Genomic DNA, 18,509 nt, shown 5'->3' with positions numbered 1-18,509 from the left:
TCTTTTTTTTGGTACAGTTTTTTGTTTTTCAGATCAAAGCCTTTATTATGTACTGTGAGCCACTGTGCTTCTAATTACACATTTTAATGCCTATTTATGTAACACCAAAACATTGTCTTCAATGCAAATATCTATCTCTGTTTTATGTTGCAAACCTAACGTTAGCTTGTTTTTTTTTTAATTTACGAATTTTGGGCTTTTTTCAATTATGGGTTTAATTTTTCACAACCAGGCTTTTTTTATTACCTTTTTATTTTGAAAAGAACTTCTGTATCAACTAATTTTTTTTGCCAAAGCTATCGAGCAAAAGTAAACGCCGTCTGATTTATTTTCCAAACAGCCTGTTTTACTTTTGCAGTAGATTTTTGTTTTAGTAGAGTCTATGTTTGATTGTTGCAGTTTGAAAAATATTTCACCTGTAATGTCCTGCTATCATCTTTTTCATCTTTTTTTAAGACAAACTACAACTTGGGGCTTAACTTTATACTGTTTGTAAACTTTGTATCACTCAGCAAAAATTTGCCTTAAACAACATCATCCGCTTCTTTCTCTATGTGCTTTAAAATATGTTTTTTTCAAATCACTAAAGGTTTGTAGATTTTCAAATCAACTAATAATTTATTGTGTTTCCCAAATGCAAGCCATTGCATTTTAATCTAATTCCTGACCTCAGAAATTTTAGGTTCTTGGTACTTTAAATGGGTTTTTGATATGTTTTTGAATTTTCTATTGTTCAGTCCATTTAAATTCCTTAAACCTGTGCCCATTGATTGAAACAAACAAAAGCAAAGCATAAGTGGCATTGAAACCCTCACAGAATATCAGCTGTAATAACACATACACATGGTTAACTGTTTATGCTAAAACTTTACCGTTTACTAAAACTATTTTGAAGGGTTCATTGTATCAAAAAAATGTGCTTAAAGAACATTTAACTAATCCATGCAGAGTCGGATCAATTGTAATGGATGTTATTCAGGCATTTTATTCTGTGTAATTCCAATTTTAATTATAATTGGCTAAAATTTTGGCTCAATACATTGATATTGAGAAAGTTGAAGATATAACCAAAATGGTATAATTTGAAAATGCCATTTTATTGATAGTGGTGGAATTGAAACATACAAGGAAGTAATTGTAATTGAACTGAATTAATGTAATTGATCCAACTCTGATTTCAAGTTTAAAGATTTTACCAAAGATTAACGTTTTTGCTTTTTTATTGAACTTGTAAGCGAATGCACGATCTTGCAGCAACTCACCAAAAATACCTTCTACCTACTTATTCGTCGCTTTATTCTTTCGTCAGCCATCCCTCTGCCAAAATACCAACAAATATTTATTCGATGAATTGAGATTTTTCTTCTCAGGATTGCTATGCTGACAAGAAAATGTTGTTTTTCTTCCAATATCAAACACACAACAAATTTTTTTTTTTTTAACAAAAAAACTTTTTTTGTTTTGGTTTTCAAACTTCCAGAGTATCTCGCAAACAATATATACAGATTTTTTTTATTAAGTGAAGGTTTACTGTATCAATTAGTCAGTGTTTTTTAACCTTTTTGTCACGGCCCAAATATTGAGCTGGAGTACAACAGCCAAGCTGTGGCGGCCAACCTTCAACTGAACTTGAAAAAAAAAACGACAATGACATTAAAAAGTATTTTGATTACTATGATATATGTAAAAAATTTTCAAAACTTTTTTAGAATAAATCTCAGTAAAACTATTCAGTTAAACTACTGGGTGGGTTGAGAAACACTGCAATAAATAAATTTGAAACATTGAACAATACACAAAAAATGTGCACAATTTGGTATTTCTTTATTTATTACACACTAAATGTACACAGGCAATTGTAGCAAGAAGCTGCCAGTAGAGCCAAATTTAAAATAGCAAGAAAAAACATAGTACACCTTGGTTGGGAGCAAGTAAAAAAGCGTTTTTTTCCGCTCTCGATCGATTAAAATTCTTGATTTTGAAATGTCACCAATGGTACAAGCTATATATTTGTCCTATTTAACTCCATCTAAATGCTTTGGTGATTCCTAGTAATATTTATTGAGCAAACAGATATGAAATAAAAATTATGCCTTTGCTCACTTTTCACCAGGTTTATAAGGTTTTGTTGTCACTTATTATCTTTTGATTACCCGTGATGTGGTTTTAGCTAATCTATATTTCGGTACAAGTTGAACGTACAAATGTTTTTTTTTTATCTCTTTGAATTGCAAATATATAAACCTGTAACAGTTGTTCTTTCCACATGTTGTTTTTTTCTGTAATTTTCACTATACATAAATTTTATACATTTAAACAACTGTTTCAATAGAGATATGCTAACATTACAGCCGTATTCCAAATCTTGTTGGGTTTCTTTATGATTTATCAAAAGTTTCAAAATTGTATTAAACTGTTCAATGCAACATGTGCAAATTCATTTCATTTCATTTACTTTAAAACTATTTCATACCAATGTTAAAAATGTGTTTTCAGTATTCCAGTCACATTTATACTTTGTGTTCAACCAGGGGTTCTTAAACTTTCTTTACCGCGGACCCCTAAAAAATGTTTTTGGTCTGCTTAGTTGAGCGGTTCTCAACCAGTGGGCCATGGCTCACTGGTGGGCCATAAGAATATTTAAGGTGGGCCACAGACCAATTTAAAAAGCTAGATTTAGTTTCATTTGTGTCACTATATTTAATTTTACAGGAATAATGGCTTGGGGAGGAATTAAAAGGAATGTAAATTTATTGTTCAGCCGCAAGTATCTCACTAATGCACGGTTGACTAAATAATCTGTTTTAAAATATGTTCTGCCACCTATTTTAAAGTTTTTTTCTTTCATAAAACTATTGGGCCGCAGAATTTTTGTGCAACTAAAATGGGCCACGAAAGAAAAAAGGTTAAGAACCACTGGCTCGGGATTATTTGGAACATGACGTCATAAGACAAGTCGACTTGCTGTTTTTGTTCAAAATAATGAGCAATTCTGAAACTAAAATACATTCAAGGAAAGCGTGTTTTTAATTTATCTCTTTTCCCTGGTGCACCCCTAAAAACTAGCCCATGTACCCCCGAGGGTCCCAGTTTAAGAACCCCTTTATTGGACACAGGATTATTTTCACTATTTTATGTTGTCTTTTGATTCAATTATGTATTTGAGTGTGGCGTTTGTTCAAAAGGTGTTGGGTTTCAATAAATTACCGCTGTTTTTGTTTTTAGCAGAAACCTTTTTAGTGCGCTGTTTTGTCCTTTTGTGAATTACTGTGGATTAATTGGCATTGGAAATATTTTTTAATGATGTTAGAATAACTGAAATCTAGCTGACACCATACCAGTGCGTTTTAAACGAACCTACTTATATGAAAATTTAAAAGGTAACTTTATTATCTGTTTAATCAATAAAAATACAAAAATACATTTTTAGAAACGTGTTTTTTAATGTGCCATGAGGGAGCATAATTTTAAAATTTTTAAATTAGAAATGGAGTTTTTCTCCCTCCCAGCTAAATGACTTCTAATTTAAGTAAATATTACAGTGTTGTAATGACTTAAGTCTTTGACTTGACTTAAGTCACTGTTTTCAAATGACTTGCACTTAAGTCATTATGTCAAATAACTTGGGATTAAAGTAAGTGTTTTTCGTTTAAATTTATCTCAAGTTTTGCACATTAAACACTCTTATTGCTGTATATTGCGTTTGTGTGTTTTTTTAGTTAAATTGTTGCTTATAATCGGACGAGTTTACCAATTTTATTAGTTTAATAGTTTACTTTTATGTCAATGACATGACTTGAAATTGACTTGCTCTCATAATGACTTGACTGGGACTTGACTTGGGCAACCGATGACTTGGATTGGGACTTGACTTGTTATTTTTGCAAAAGACTTGACTTGGACTTAAGTTATTTTACAAATGACTTGACTTGGACTTAAGTTATTTTACAAATGACTTGACTTGGACTTAAGTTATTTTACAAATGACTTGACTTGGACTTAAGTTATTTTACAAATGACTTGACTTGGACTTAAGTTATTTTACAAATGACTTGACTTGGACTTAAGTTATTTCAAAATGACTTGACTTTGACTTAAGTTATTTTACAAATGACTTGTTTACAACACTGCTTTTCAGTCATGATATTTGGGTTTGAGTCCTTGCAATTTCAACTTTCACAACGCGTTTCGCTAGTGTTGAAATAAATGTGATAGAATTCTAGACCAGTGCCAAGTCCTTGTCATACAAAGTTAAATTAAAAGTAAAATACAAATAACTCTCGATTTATACAAATAACTCTCGATTTAAATATGAATTTTGTTTGTTTTAAGGCAAACTATGTATATTATTTTAATTGTGACATATCAGCAAAAATACCTGCCCAAAATTACCGATATGAGACGGAACAGACGGGACGTGACTAGATATTTATTTAAAATACTAAAATTAGTAAACTTGTCCGGTAATGAGCAATATCGTAAACCTAACCTTATATTGTTTTTGTTCAACACCAATTGGTTTAGAGCAGTCCTTCTCAACCGGGTGTTTGTAGGTACACCTCCGGGTGTACCAGCATTGTTAAAGTATGTACCACATTGATGGTAGGCCTAGCATATGTCCTCTTTTAGGAGGATTTGTCCTCTTTTCTCAAGAAAACTGAATGGTCCTCCGAGGACGCTCAAAAATACTCAAATGTCTTATTTTTTCGCATTTCGAGTTAGTCGCTTCTACTTTCAACAAGACTTTTTTCGGCGAGACATTGTATTTATTTCTCAAAAATTATTATTTAAACTTAGACAAACATACAGCAAAATAAGCTATAAATTATAATACCGAAGAGGAAAACTATGTTTACTAATGAGCTATCCCAGTATACCCCATCAGTTAGGGCTACCATATTTTCAGCACCCAAAAGGAGGACATTTGTTTGCTGTCAAGTAAAATAGGTACAGTCGTTAGATTTATAGTTATAATGGTGTTTTTTACATGAAATACAACGGTGGCTTCGGCGGCTGCAACTTCGTCTCCTGACTTGCAAATTAGTAAGTCATTTTAGATAAAGATGAGGCTTGATTTTTACCTCTAATAGCATGCTTATGCTTCATGGTTTTTAAACGGTCATCGAGGCTAGCATTACCCTTGTTTGCGACAGAAATAAACGTGCCATATTCACAAATAATGCATTAGGCTTCGTTATTAATACGTCCTTTTCTGAAACAAGGATGTATAAGATACCGCATGTCATTAAGCCTATGGTCAGGTATCATAATAAATAAGCAGGTTTATTACCAGCCTGACTTGGTTGTACAATACATTGCACACCATGTAATTAAGTGTATGTAGCTTGTAAGTTACTATATATCAGGGCTTGCCAACCAATCAGTTACAAAGAGCCGCATTTGTTACTTGATTAACCGCAAAGAGTCACACCGTACACAAATGGAACGACATGAATAGCCTATCGATCTATTTCTTGATCACTTCCACAAAGCGATCGCGCGAAGTGCGAAAAAAGTGTCTTTATTCGTTAAATAGAAAATATGTTAATTTGAAAGACACATTTTTCGATATAATGTCATTTATCAATGTTATTTGGGCAGATTTTTGAGTTTGTCTTGTTTCAAAACTGTTAAAACTCTTAACGCAAACAATCTAAAACTGAACCGGCAATATTCCGTAACTTAACCAAACGAAATCGAAACATTTAAACATCATTAGTGTAACATGAGGGTAACAGTCGCATTGAACTGGGTGAAGAGAGCCGCATGAGTCTCGCGAGTGGCGTGTTGGCCACCCCTGCTATAGATTACATTTGTGGCATTATAACCAAATATTTCTCTTGATAATCGTTATTGTGAGTAACTAGCTCTTTAACGGTTATTAGCAGGGAGTCGAACCGGAACCGAACCGGAACTTTATGAACGATTTGGGGCGATTTTTTTCGAACCGTAACCGAACCTGAACCGTTTTTTGAACGATTTTAAAGGAGACGAACCGGAACTGAACCAAATAATTTGAAAAATCATCAACCTTAGCCGAAGCCGAACCTGCAAATAAAAGCGGTTAAGCATGACGTCACAACTTGTATGTTACAGAATCAATTATGCCATGTTCTAAATTAAATTAACCAAATATAAATAGTAATTAAATGCAACGTTAATTTTTTATTTTTGTTAAATATTTCATTATTAACGAGTTGCTGTTTTTTTTAGCGTAACGGAACCTAGATTAAATGACTTACAATTCAAAGTTTATTCTCTACATTTATCGACCCACATTTTGAGATTTAAAGCAACGTATATTCTATTCGAAGCGAACCTGAACCGGAAAAGTCACACGGTTCGACTCCCTGGTTACTAGTTCTTTTTGCAGAACAACATGGAGTTTGCTTCTATAAGTTTGTGCATTGCATGGACTGGAGTGTACAAGTTCTTCAGTAAACGTAAAATTGTGTACTGTTCCAAAAGAGGTTAAAGCACTGGTTTAGAGGCCAGAGTGTCAAATTTCAGCTTTACATTGTGTTTTAGTATTCTATGGACTGGTTTATCGCACAGGGGAATTCCCGTCCAGATGATTGGCAAACTTTTCGTGTTGCGGATAACTTCCTTTAAAAACACACCTCAGAACAGACTTGGGCAACTAGATAATTCAAGTGTTCTAATTCAATGAATTAGAGCAAAATGCGGCTAATCCTAATTCTAATCTAATTTGTTAATTGCTTGTTTGCTCTAATTCTAGTTCTAATCTTTCGGATTTCACCAAAAATTCTACTTTGTCCAACGGCATGTTTAGTCTCTTAGTCAAAACAAAGAATTTGAATTCAAACTCTTTGGTTGGAACGTAATTTTCACAGTCTGAAAAGCAAATGTTATGCTAAAAAAATCAAAATTAGCACATATATTGACCATTCACATTCTTAGTAGAATACTTCTCGATTTAAATGAAATTGATTGTAAATAATTAAATGTAATTCTAGTTCAAATTCTAGTTTAAATTCGATTTTTTTAAGAATTCGGTAATTCTAATTCTAATCTAATTCGAGAAAACTTAAAATGATTTAATTCTAAGTTTAATCTAATTTGGAAAAAACTGAAATGATCTAATTTTAATTCTAATCTAATTTTATCAAGCTAAAATAAATCTAGTTGTCCAAGTCTGCCTTAGAAGCACTCCCCGGACTTATCCTTGTAATTGCTGGATTTTATGTGTGTGGTATCTGGTGGTGCAAGCTTTAACCACGCACAACCAAGACTTTCCGATTCTGCTTGCTTATTTCAGCAGACACCACCCAACTATTAGCTATTAATGAAGACCCTTCCGAAAAACTTGCCCCATGTTACTCTGTAGTCTGTATTGCTTAAATTGACGTCACTATGCACGTGACCAATGTCCACTGACGCGTGACCGAGTGTGTTTGGCGTTTCGCGACTCATTCCACTTTATGCTATTCTACTATATAGGTCTTAAATACTAGCGGATTTCTTTACTGTGTGATTATATCGTGTGTACTGAGGTTTGTGGATATGTCTGTGGAATATGCAGTGTTCTATTAAATTTGTGAATAGTCAGTTTTGACAAGGACGTGTAAGCGACTTAGGCAGCCGTCAGCTCTCGCCTTAAGAGCCAGAGCCTTCTTACCTGCAGCAACTACCCATTCTTGAACGCTATAGCAGTTGATTATATTAATACGGCTTTTGTTTTAAATATAGTCAATGCTCACATTTAAGGCGAAATTATTGTGTTATTATAAAGTGTGTACTGAGGTTTGTAAATATATTCCAACAAGCAATATCAACCGAATGAAGTGACTCTTTATAAAGTTCGGGAAGTTAAGGACAGGTATTTTAGCGGCTTGTTCTTTGGGGTCAGGCTTGACTAAGAATATGTAAGAGACTTAGGCAGCCGTCAGCTCTCGCCTTAAGAGCCAGCTCCTTACTTACCTGTAGCAACTGCAACTAGTAATAGCTAAAACTTATTACAAAAATTTATAAAATATTGCTGTGTGAGATAAAGCTGTTCATATTTGACACTTAAGGGCGACTATGTTTTGTGAGAAGATTGCCGTTTTTGAATCATTACACCAATAAAATGTTTTTATTGTAAAAAATTACAAGATTTACGCACACATCTTCAAACTATGGCCGGCGGTCAAACTCTGGACATAACATTGAAAGTTTAACGGTGCTATTCATATCACACGGCAAACTAGATTAACGCAACTTTGCGCGAACGCTTTTTTGCATGTATTTACACATTTTTAATCGCAAAACAACTCTAGGTCCGGTTGTTATTTTAAAAACGTAAAACTGTATCTACAACAACAAAATATTTCGTTTAAGCATGACGACCCGCCGAGACATTTTGAAGTTTGGCTTTGGCCCGTGACTTGAAAAATGTTGCCCCTGTACTATTTTATGATGCCATTGGATGAAGGACGTTTAGCTTGACGAATTCAGAGGTTGTTTAGCAAATACAAAAGCGCGCTTTATTCACAAAAAGTCTATTCTAGCCTATGTAGCTTCTACGAGTGTATGATTCAGTCTACACACCGCTTCATGTAATCCAAGCTCGCTGCGATGCGAACCGGTGTGAATCTGTGTCTGCAACATTTAGCGCGACTCAGGTGTTTTGTTACAGAGCTTTGTGTGACATGTTGGAGCGCGGTAAACGTCTGGAAGCCAGGGGCGGGCCCACGAAGCCATTTCCCCTTAAACTGCATTTGTTGCCTATTATAACAACGTAACGTATATTTTAGCATCTTTTAACCCTACATTGTAAAATGAAAATCACTTAACGTCGTTTTCGCGCGCCATTTTGAAACGTCATAAATCGCCATGCGCTGGGGTCGGAAACATATAGGAGGGGTTCCCAACCTGTGGTACGCGTGGCAGTACAGATCGTCCAAGTGGTACGAGAACGTAAAAAGGTTGGGAACCCCTGACATATAGGAACGTGGTTGGCGGAAATTAGACGAAGTTAAAGATATTCGACAATGTCTAAAATAGCAAACATTTAGCGCGAGGATTGACTGTATTTTAACATATTTAATACATATTTACTTTACTATGTAGGGTTAAAAGATGTTGAAAAATACGTTAGAGTTTAATTCTTTTTTTTATTTGGGTTAGGGTGAGAGTTAGTATTTGGGTTTGGTGGGGTCAAGCATTATTATTAAATTATAAATATAATAATACTCGACCAATGCACCCAAACACTAACCGACACCCTAACCGAAATAATGTGCGTTGATTTTATAATTGTTTGAACGCTGTGAAAGGATTCTACACCAGCGCCCTTTATTGTAACAAAGAGTACAGGTTATTTCATCTGGGCTTGTCTTTGTCTTAAGAAATGTTTGTCTCACGCGACGCTTAGATATTTCGTTCGCTTCTGTAGAGAATAGAATGACGAACTGTTTTGTGGCAGAGAAACTTTATATTTGTCAGCCATAACTCGCCTGTATGTTGGTTAAATTTTACTCAATGTAGTTTGCTTTAGAATACAATTTGTTTCTTATTATTATTTATATTGGAGGTTTGTCTTAACAGAAGCGAGTTCTGTTCGTAATTTATTTCGCACGAAAATCTTCTATTATGCTAATTTACAAAAAAATGATTTTTTTTTTGGTATTTTGGCATTTCTTTTAAATTTTATTTTTTTTCAATTGCAAGTTTTTGTTACATAGCCAAAAATAAAATGGATAAAATTATATGTTCAACATTTTTCAATACGTTTTCCGTTTGTTTGCGACGCACTTGGCAGCCTTCCACGGCTCAACGGTAGAGAAGCGCTGATCTAGTTCAAAAGACAGGATCAAAACGTAAACAAACCGGTTGTATTTGAAAAAGTATTTGAAATGGACTCGTGTCTAGTTTGTCAAACAGACGGCGGGCCGGATGAATTACATTGGCTGGCCTGGTCTGAAACATATTGTAGAATGAAAATTTGTAGACGATGTGCAGATATTTTTTGCGAGTGTTGGGTTTCGTCTGGGCGAGTACTAATTGAAATTAAATATTAACCCTGGGTTTGGTCTATAAGCGAAAATCTTTCGCTCGAATCTGAGTCGAAACCTCAAATTTGAGTTGAAATAACAAATCTAAAAGTCGTCCATGCAGTAAAATCACAAAATCTGCGCATGTCAAAAAGTTCAGGAATCACTTCTCCACTAGGTGATAGCGTTGGCATATGCTTGATTTGTGTAATTTAGTGGGTCAATGTTTGTCAGTTCGTTCGAGTCTGCTTAACCCAGCCAAGTGCTACTTTTCTCTAGCGCCATCCCTGCACGGTTAATAGTGGCGAGCCAAGGAAAACCCGACAGGGCTGATAAACTTGCATCAACAGAGCTAAGGGGCGACGCTTGGCGGGGTTTCGGGGCTCGAATCCCGGCAGATGAGACGAGTGAGTCGGCCCTGAAACTTTCCTCGTAAAGAAAGTGCTGAAGAAGGTTACAGATAATTAGATGATACAACTTTGTAGCATAATGAATATAGGTTTTAGTTAGATGTATAACGAATAGTAAAGCCACTAAAGAAGTAGGTAGCATTTTGAACGTTTTAATAAATATTGATAAAATAGCTGGATTTTCCAATGCAGATGCTACGGCAACAAATCATGGAAATATTGCAAAACTCGCACTTAAACCCAACTGCAAACCATAACTCAAAATTCAATACTTAATCAATAATGGGTGTATGTGTACCTGAGCGATCCGGATAAAAAACATTTCAATTTCTACACCCCCACAGTATTTTAATAAAGATAGGAGGCTTGCAGACTGGTATTTATTCGCCCTGTAGTTGCGCATTAAACCATGGTTGTAGGTCAGTCTGCATTCTGTGGCAGGTGCACACCTGATATAAGATGAGCGGTATTTGCGTTAGGAGTGTCCTTAATGTTTTACTATTCCAACATATAACATTTTGAGTTCATGTTGTTAAAAAATTGCTGCGTGAGATAAAGCTGTTCCTATTTCACACTTAGTCTTTAGAGTCATAGTCCTTCTTTTCACTTTGAATTAAAAAAACGACCTCACATTTTTTGTGTCTCACACTTTTTTTTCACGCATCAAAGCCATATCCTGATATCGACCTTACAGATCTCTTTTTACTTTAATAACCACCTGTTTCTATTTCTGGCTTGTTTATTGAAGGGAATATTAATGCAGCTTCTATCAATCAATATTACTCTGCATTGTTTATTTGACGTCACAGTGCACGTGACCAATGTCGTTTTGCGACTCATTCCACTTTATGCTATTCTACTATATAGGTCTTATATAATAGCGGCTTTCTTTACTGTGTTGTGTTATCGTGTGTACTGAATTTTGTGAATATGTCTGTGGAATCTGCAGTGTTCTATTAAATTTGTGAATAGTCAGTTTTGACAAGGACGTGTAAGCGACTAGGCAGCCGTCGGCTCTTGTCTTAAGAGCCAGCGCCTTCTTACCCCTAGTAATTACCAATGTTATAAAAGCTATAGTAGTTGATTATAATAATACGGCATTTGATTTGAATTTGAGTCAATGCTCGCATTTAAGAAGAAATCATTGCGTTTGTTACCGTTGGTACTGAGATTTGTAAATATATACTCAACGAGCAATATCAACTGAGGGAAGTAACTCTTTCCAGAGTTCAAAAAGTTAAGGACAGGTATTTTAGCGGCTTTTTCTTTGCAGTCAGGCTTTACAAAGAAAGTGTAAGCGATTTAGGCAGCCGTCGGCTCTCGCCTAAAGAGCCAGTGCCTACTTACCCATAGCCAGTACATCTAATAATCGCTAAAATTCTTATACCAATATATTTGGTTGACGGAACCTGTATTTGATGTTTTACTGCAACTGTTGCTCTATTTTGTCAGTTTTATAATGACTAAACAAGATGCCAAAGGAACTAAAGGCTCCCAACGTCCTTTATATGAGCCAAACAAGGTAATGCGAAATACGCAATGCCACATTATGGCAACTGTTTATGAAAGTACGGATTGCTAATTGCGGAATAACGTTTTGAGTTCTCACAGATAACGTTTTGAGTTCATGTTAAAGTATTGCTGCGTGAGATAAACTGTTCATATTTCACACTTAAAGCCGATTATGTTTTGTGAGAAGATTGCCGTTTTTCAAACATTGCACCGATAAAAAGTTATGCTTTATTGTAAATAATTACATGATTTTCGTACACATACTTTAAACTATGGTCGGCGGTCAAATCTGGACATAACAATAAAAGTTTAACGGTGCTATTCAAATCACACCGTAAACTAGATTAAGGATTTCATTTATTGCGTTTCCCAAAAGTATTATATTTTTAAACACCTTTTCATTGTGTTTTTGACGACGCTGTGTGGACTTAAACTTTACACCAAACAAACGTAACTTTGCGCGAACGCTTATTTCAATATAATTAGACTCATTTTTAATCGCAAAACAAATCTAAATCCGCCCCTGATTGATTGTTGTTATATTTAAAAGCCTAAAAACTATATTTTTACAACAAAATATTCCGTTTAATGCATTGCGGCCCGCCGACACATTTTTAAGTTTGGTTTTGGCTGGTGACTTGGAAAATGTTGCCCCTGTACTATTTTATGATGCCATTGGATGAAGAACGTTTAGCTTCACGAATTCATAGGTTGTTAAGCGAATACAGAAGCGCGCTTTATTCATAAAAGGTCGTCTCTAGTCAATGTAGCTTCTACGAGTGTATGTTTCAGTCTACACACCGCTTCATGTAAATTAAGCTTGCTGCGTTGCGAACCGGTGTGAATCTGCGTTGTTATGTTTGCTATATTTAGCGCGACTCCGGTGTTTTGTTACAGAGCTTTGTGTTACGCGTTGGAGCGCGGTAAACGTGTGGAAGCCAGGGGCGGGCCACGAGGCATTTTTCCCTCTTCAAAAGTCATTGGTTGCCAATTATAACAACTTACGCAAACAAATTGAATTACTTTCCTAGTCGTTCCTAACCTATTTTCATTAAATGGTTTCTGCCCAAAAAAGCAAAACCTTTTCGGCAAACATTTTGTATGGTTGAAAAATAAGCAACAATCAATCACCCATTTTTTTTGTAAAATTATTTTCAACAGTTTCTTAACGCAGAAAATAGCCAAGCTTTCGGACACGAAATGCACTTTGGCCGAATATTTTTAAAATGATGTAAACCTATTAATTTAAGGTTTTGTGTGGTTGCGCTATTAAGATTTATCGCTTGTTTTTTATCTTCTTGATTTGCATCCTGATAAATGTCTAATTGCTTGCGGTATGATACTATCTGAGGGCAAGAACATCTAGAAAAGAAGACTAATAATATTTTAATATGATTTGCAATATTATTTTTAGGGTTATTATGGCTTAAACAAAGCTTTTCAGAACTTCTCTAAAACGTTTCGCTAATCCGGACCTGCCCAGTCGTCGGCCAACCTGTTTACAAGCTGTGACGTAACAACAGGGCACGCGAGGAATGTCGCAATACGACTTTTACGCAACCTTGACTGTGACCTTGACAAGTTTGCTTTAATTAGCTTTAAAACTGTTTTAACAAGTTTTCACTTTTCAGTCAACAAGTTTTATGTTGAACCAGTTAAGGGTGTCCTGGGTAATAATTAACAAGAACCTGAAACATTGATGTTTTGAAACTTTATTTTAAAGAAATACAAAATTTGGCCGAATGTTTAAAATAAGTCGCGCGTCTGATCGCACCTTCGAAAATAAAAGTTTGGCGACTTAAATAATACAAAGGCGTTTCTAGCTTTGCGCGAATTCATAACAAATTGACATATCTGCTGTTTAGCTTTTGTATTCAAAGTAACTTATCCAACGTAGAACAAAATAAACGAAGTGTGTGGTGTTCTTGAGTTACTGTAAAAAAATGCGCATCGGCCAAATGTGCAATTTATGTGCACGGAATGTGCATTTGAACTTGCAGGTGGTCTAGAATCCTGCCACAACGAACAATATTTGGGTGAGGGTGTCGGTTAGCGTTTGAGCGGGGTTGGGTAAAGTTTTATTGATAATTACTGAATATAAAATACTTGGCACACCCTCACCAAAACGCTAACCGACACCCTCACACAAATATTGTAATTGGCTTTAATACTTGTTTGATAGATGTAGTGGTAGTACAGGAAGGTACTTCCTAGTTGCAAACTATCTTTATAGCCGTTTATTAAACGTCCGGAACTGGCTTATTGTTACATATATGACAAATGGTTCGGTTACAGTACGTCAAAGTTAGGTAACCGGTTGCCGGGCAAATAGCCTTTTCCAAAATATACTACTGCGCTCTAAAACATGTGGCAAGGTGAACATGTGGCAAGTGCACACTGTGGACGTTTTAATTTTGAGTCCTGTTGTGTTGTATAGCAGCCAAGCACAGCCGAACGAACTTTAATGGGCGCTGGTCTAGAATCCTACTACACTGCATATTATTTGGGAGTTGGTGACTGTGTTTTTGGGGTAAAGCATTATTAAACTATAAATATAATAATACTTGACCCACCCACACACAAACACTAATCCGCACCCTAACCGAAATAATGTGCGTTGATTTTATAATTGTTTGAACTCTGTGGTAGGATTCTACACCAGCGCCCTTCACTGTAACAAACAGTACAGGTTATTTCATCTGGGCTTGTATTTGTTACTTGTTCGTGCAATGCCCCGATTTTGCGTGGTTAAAAGTGTATGAAGCCACCAAGTTGTTGACTGTTTATCACCACCGCATATCATGGCGTACCATTTCCGTGCAAGTGTTTTAAAATCTATATTGTTTGGGTGGAATTTGTACTTAACTGCCAATTGGTCGTAGGTCATATATTGTCCCGAGTCGTTGTGGTCAAAAACTCCCGCATTGATAAGTGACTTTAAATAAAACGTTTCTGTCTTGAGTCGGACGTTTTTGTTTACCCAGAGGAGACGGACCTTAAGTGTTTGCAATTCTGTTATAGTAATATACTTCCTACAGTCTGATATTGCTTCAGCAGCGGTTCTTTACCTATGGGTAATTACCCACATGTGGGTAATTTCAGGATGACAGGTGGGTAATCAGGTGAACCAGAATATTTAGAATTATGGATGTAACAGACAAAGTCACAGCTGTAAGTGCTACGGTTGCTTTATTTCCTCACAAGCACAGTGATATTTTATAATGTTTAGAATTGTTTCGTCATAATGATCATTTTTGTCGCCGGTTTTACGTATTTTATTTTTATGTGACAGAGTATTAAGAGTTTTTGTGTATCCGCTAGCCTAACTTTTTTAATTTTTTTAATCAGTTAGTTACAGCTTTTTTATGACCAAGCTTGTTGGCTGCATTGCTGTTATCGTTTATTTTTCAAGGTATTCTTAGTGGAGTTGTTTGGAGAAGTATAGCTAAGTGCACATTTAGAGTGAGACGGGCGAGATTTATTTGTTGAATAACGCTGTTTTTTATTTTTTTTGGTATGGCAAAATAGCAAAATAAATAAAATTAAGCTTTGGGTAATGAGACTTTTGATCTTTTGATAATAAGTGAAAAAAGGTTAAGAACCCCTTTCCCACGGTCTGATATTGCTTTTCTAGTAGTGCGTAAATTGATCAGTCAGTAACATTGCCTGAAATCTGTAGATAAATCTTTATGCAGCCAGCATTTAAATTATCTGTCTGTTAAAACGCCCTTCAAGCATTTTCCACGGGGCATTATAACTTTTTGCGAATGTTAATTGCAAATCTTGTTTATGTTTGTTTTTATTTGTTGCTTTATAGGTATTTAGAACTTCCCTTTATTTAAATGTAGTTAACAGTGACGAATTATTTATATCTTACGCGGCCATCTTGATACTGCTCCAGACTGCTCGATTCTAATCCTTATCGCGGCGATTTTTTTTTGAATTCTTGAATTTTTTTTTCATTTATAATGTATAAACAATTCTTAGTATTGTGGTATATTTTTTTTTTTAATTTTTGTCCTAAATATGTTTATTTTGCCTTTGTATTTATTTGTGCTGGCTTTTGTGCTGTGTAGCTTCTGGTTATATCTTACGTGCAAAAATGTCAAAGTATGTTATTAATCTTTCCTAAGCAATTGCTTTTCTTATTCGTTTTTTTATTATTTTGTTAATATTTAGACGTTAGTAGTTTTTATAAATTGGGCATGTCAACAAAAACAAAATGGTTAGTATTTGTGTTTTTTATTTCACTTATTTTCAGTTAAATTCTATCCCTTTTATAACTTTTTTGCAGGGGTGTTCTCAATCAAAGATGAATATTTTAGATTGTTTAATAGAGGCCAAAGGTAAATATATAGATCTATCTATATATATGTTTAAACAGAACTAACACTGGCTTTAAATTTACTAAACTAATATTCTTGCTGTTACTTTAAAATTAGTCCAAGCATAAACTTTTTACAGTTATTCGCATTTAGCAAAATGTGAAACACATACTCAGAAGAATCAAAGTATTCTTTCGAATAACAAACTCTGCCTGAATCCTAATGGTGAAAACAAACGATTCTGGTTGTACATCAATGATAAAGATTAAACTAAGTATAAACTTAGCAAATCGAAAATCAGTTTGTTTGTATGTATTAAAAAGAGAAATATATTTCGCTATCGAGCATCTTCAGTATCTAAAAACATAACACAACATAAGTCAAGAATACGCTATAAAAACCTAAACCAACTGTTCTAGGCAAGTGGTGCACTACGCAAGCCGCAACTGCTGATTGCATCGTCATTTAGTTGCAGCAGTTGCGGTTTGCGTAGTGCACCACTTGCCTACAACAGTTCTATACTTAGTTTAATCTTTATCATACTCAGAAAAGTAACCTTTCTATTTATCAAATCTGTGCTTTCAGCTTATTAACATTTTGAATTTAATTCGAAGATCGTTAAAATTATTGAAAATTTATTTCTTGAACCTGTTACCTACGAATGTATCACGTCTAGATACGCACAAATCACGTCCGTATACGCACACATCACGTCTGCATACGCACTCATCACGTCCGTATACGCACACATCACGTCCGTAAATTGGCGTTTATCAAGTTGCGGAGAGCGTTGACCCAAAGGTTAAGATTAAAGTACTTAACAACTTTGCACAACAAAACGTAAAATGTTTGTGTGGCTTTTTAAGGCTTTAAGTTACCGATGTGTTACTTGTGGTTCCACGGCAATATTGCAAAGAAGATATAAATCGGAGAAACACACTACCAATTAGGTTGACAACATGTGAATCGGCATATTTCAGAGTTTGGAAAACCGTCGGTCTTTCGTTCTCATTTTAAAGATGGAATACTTTTGACCGAATCACAAAAATATTAGACTAAGTTTGTTAACTTTCGTTGAAGACATTAACACAGTGCATGGGACTCTATTTGTCTCTAAAGATGCCAAAAAATGGCGGAAAATATACGAAAAAACAGAAGAGACTTGTAGCGTTATATACTTTATGCCAGTATGGCAGAATACTGGTGACTTGGTGACTATGTCGGCCAAAGAATCAGAAATGTTTTTTTTTAAACCTGGTTTGAGCTGCATTTTTGCACAGGAGTTCGCAAAAAACAACTTATCGATGAAACAATTTCCAAGTAAGAAAGTAGACATGCGCACCCACAGATTGTGCTTTTATATCCCCCTTCTATATTGCTTAGTGTCGCAAAAAAATTTTAAACATTACGATTTTCCTTGCTTATTACCTGACGGTTTGTACATTCGTTAGGCAAAACGTTTTTATACGCTTTGGGCGCCGATGCTTTCCGTGAAAAACACGTCTATTGTTAACCAACCTATAAAAGTCGTCATCATTATTCTCACGTGCATATTACTACAGAATTATTACAGACTAAACACAATTTATAGAAAGAATAACTTTAGGTAATTTTTTCATAAGGTGTAAAAAAAAATCGCTGATGTAAATAATACTGTAAACCTATTTTGTTCTTGTAACTTATCTTCAGAGAAACTATTTTTGTTGATGCCAAGCATAAATAAGCCAAGCTGTTAAAATTGTTACATTAGTACAAAGCAGCAGGCTTATTTATGGTCTCAGAAGATGGTAAATCTGTCTATAGTGCTCTGAGTACTGAATCAAGCCTTCAAAATTTATTTTTATTGTTAACAGTCTGTCAATGTTCAAAAGCTGACTGAAATCTACACTTTATGACAAAACCACGATCCAACAAACGTTTTTGGAAGTTTTAGTAGTTCATTTGAACACTTTTATTCAATATGAAATTGTTTGCTGGGCTATCACTTTGTACTGTGCTTTTGTCAAGGATCTTCAGTAAATAGAGAATATCTGTTCTACGGATTCAGATACAGGTAACAGGGTGTATTTTTTACAGCCTTACAAACTTTTCCTTTATTTTTACACTTAAAAAAAAATAACAATCTTCACTCTTATTTAAACAAACCCTATTTCTCTGCCCCTTTTCTTTTAAAACATTCGCAAAGTACAGAGCTTAGCACAGTTAGAGCAATGGCCACTTCACTTGAAATATCACATTTTCCAAACCTGGTGATTTGAGTTAATTGA

This window comes from Ascidiella aspersa, chromosome 5 (assembly GCF_963924565.1).
Source record: "Ascidiella aspersa chromosome 5, kaAscAspe10.2, whole genome shotgun sequence".
In the NCBI taxonomy this organism is placed as follows: domain Eukaryota; kingdom Metazoa; phylum Chordata; class Ascidiacea; order Phlebobranchia; family Ascidiidae; genus Ascidiella; species Ascidiella aspersa.
The sequence above is the reverse complement of the archived record's forward strand: the minus strand, read 5'-3'. Positions refer to the sequence as shown.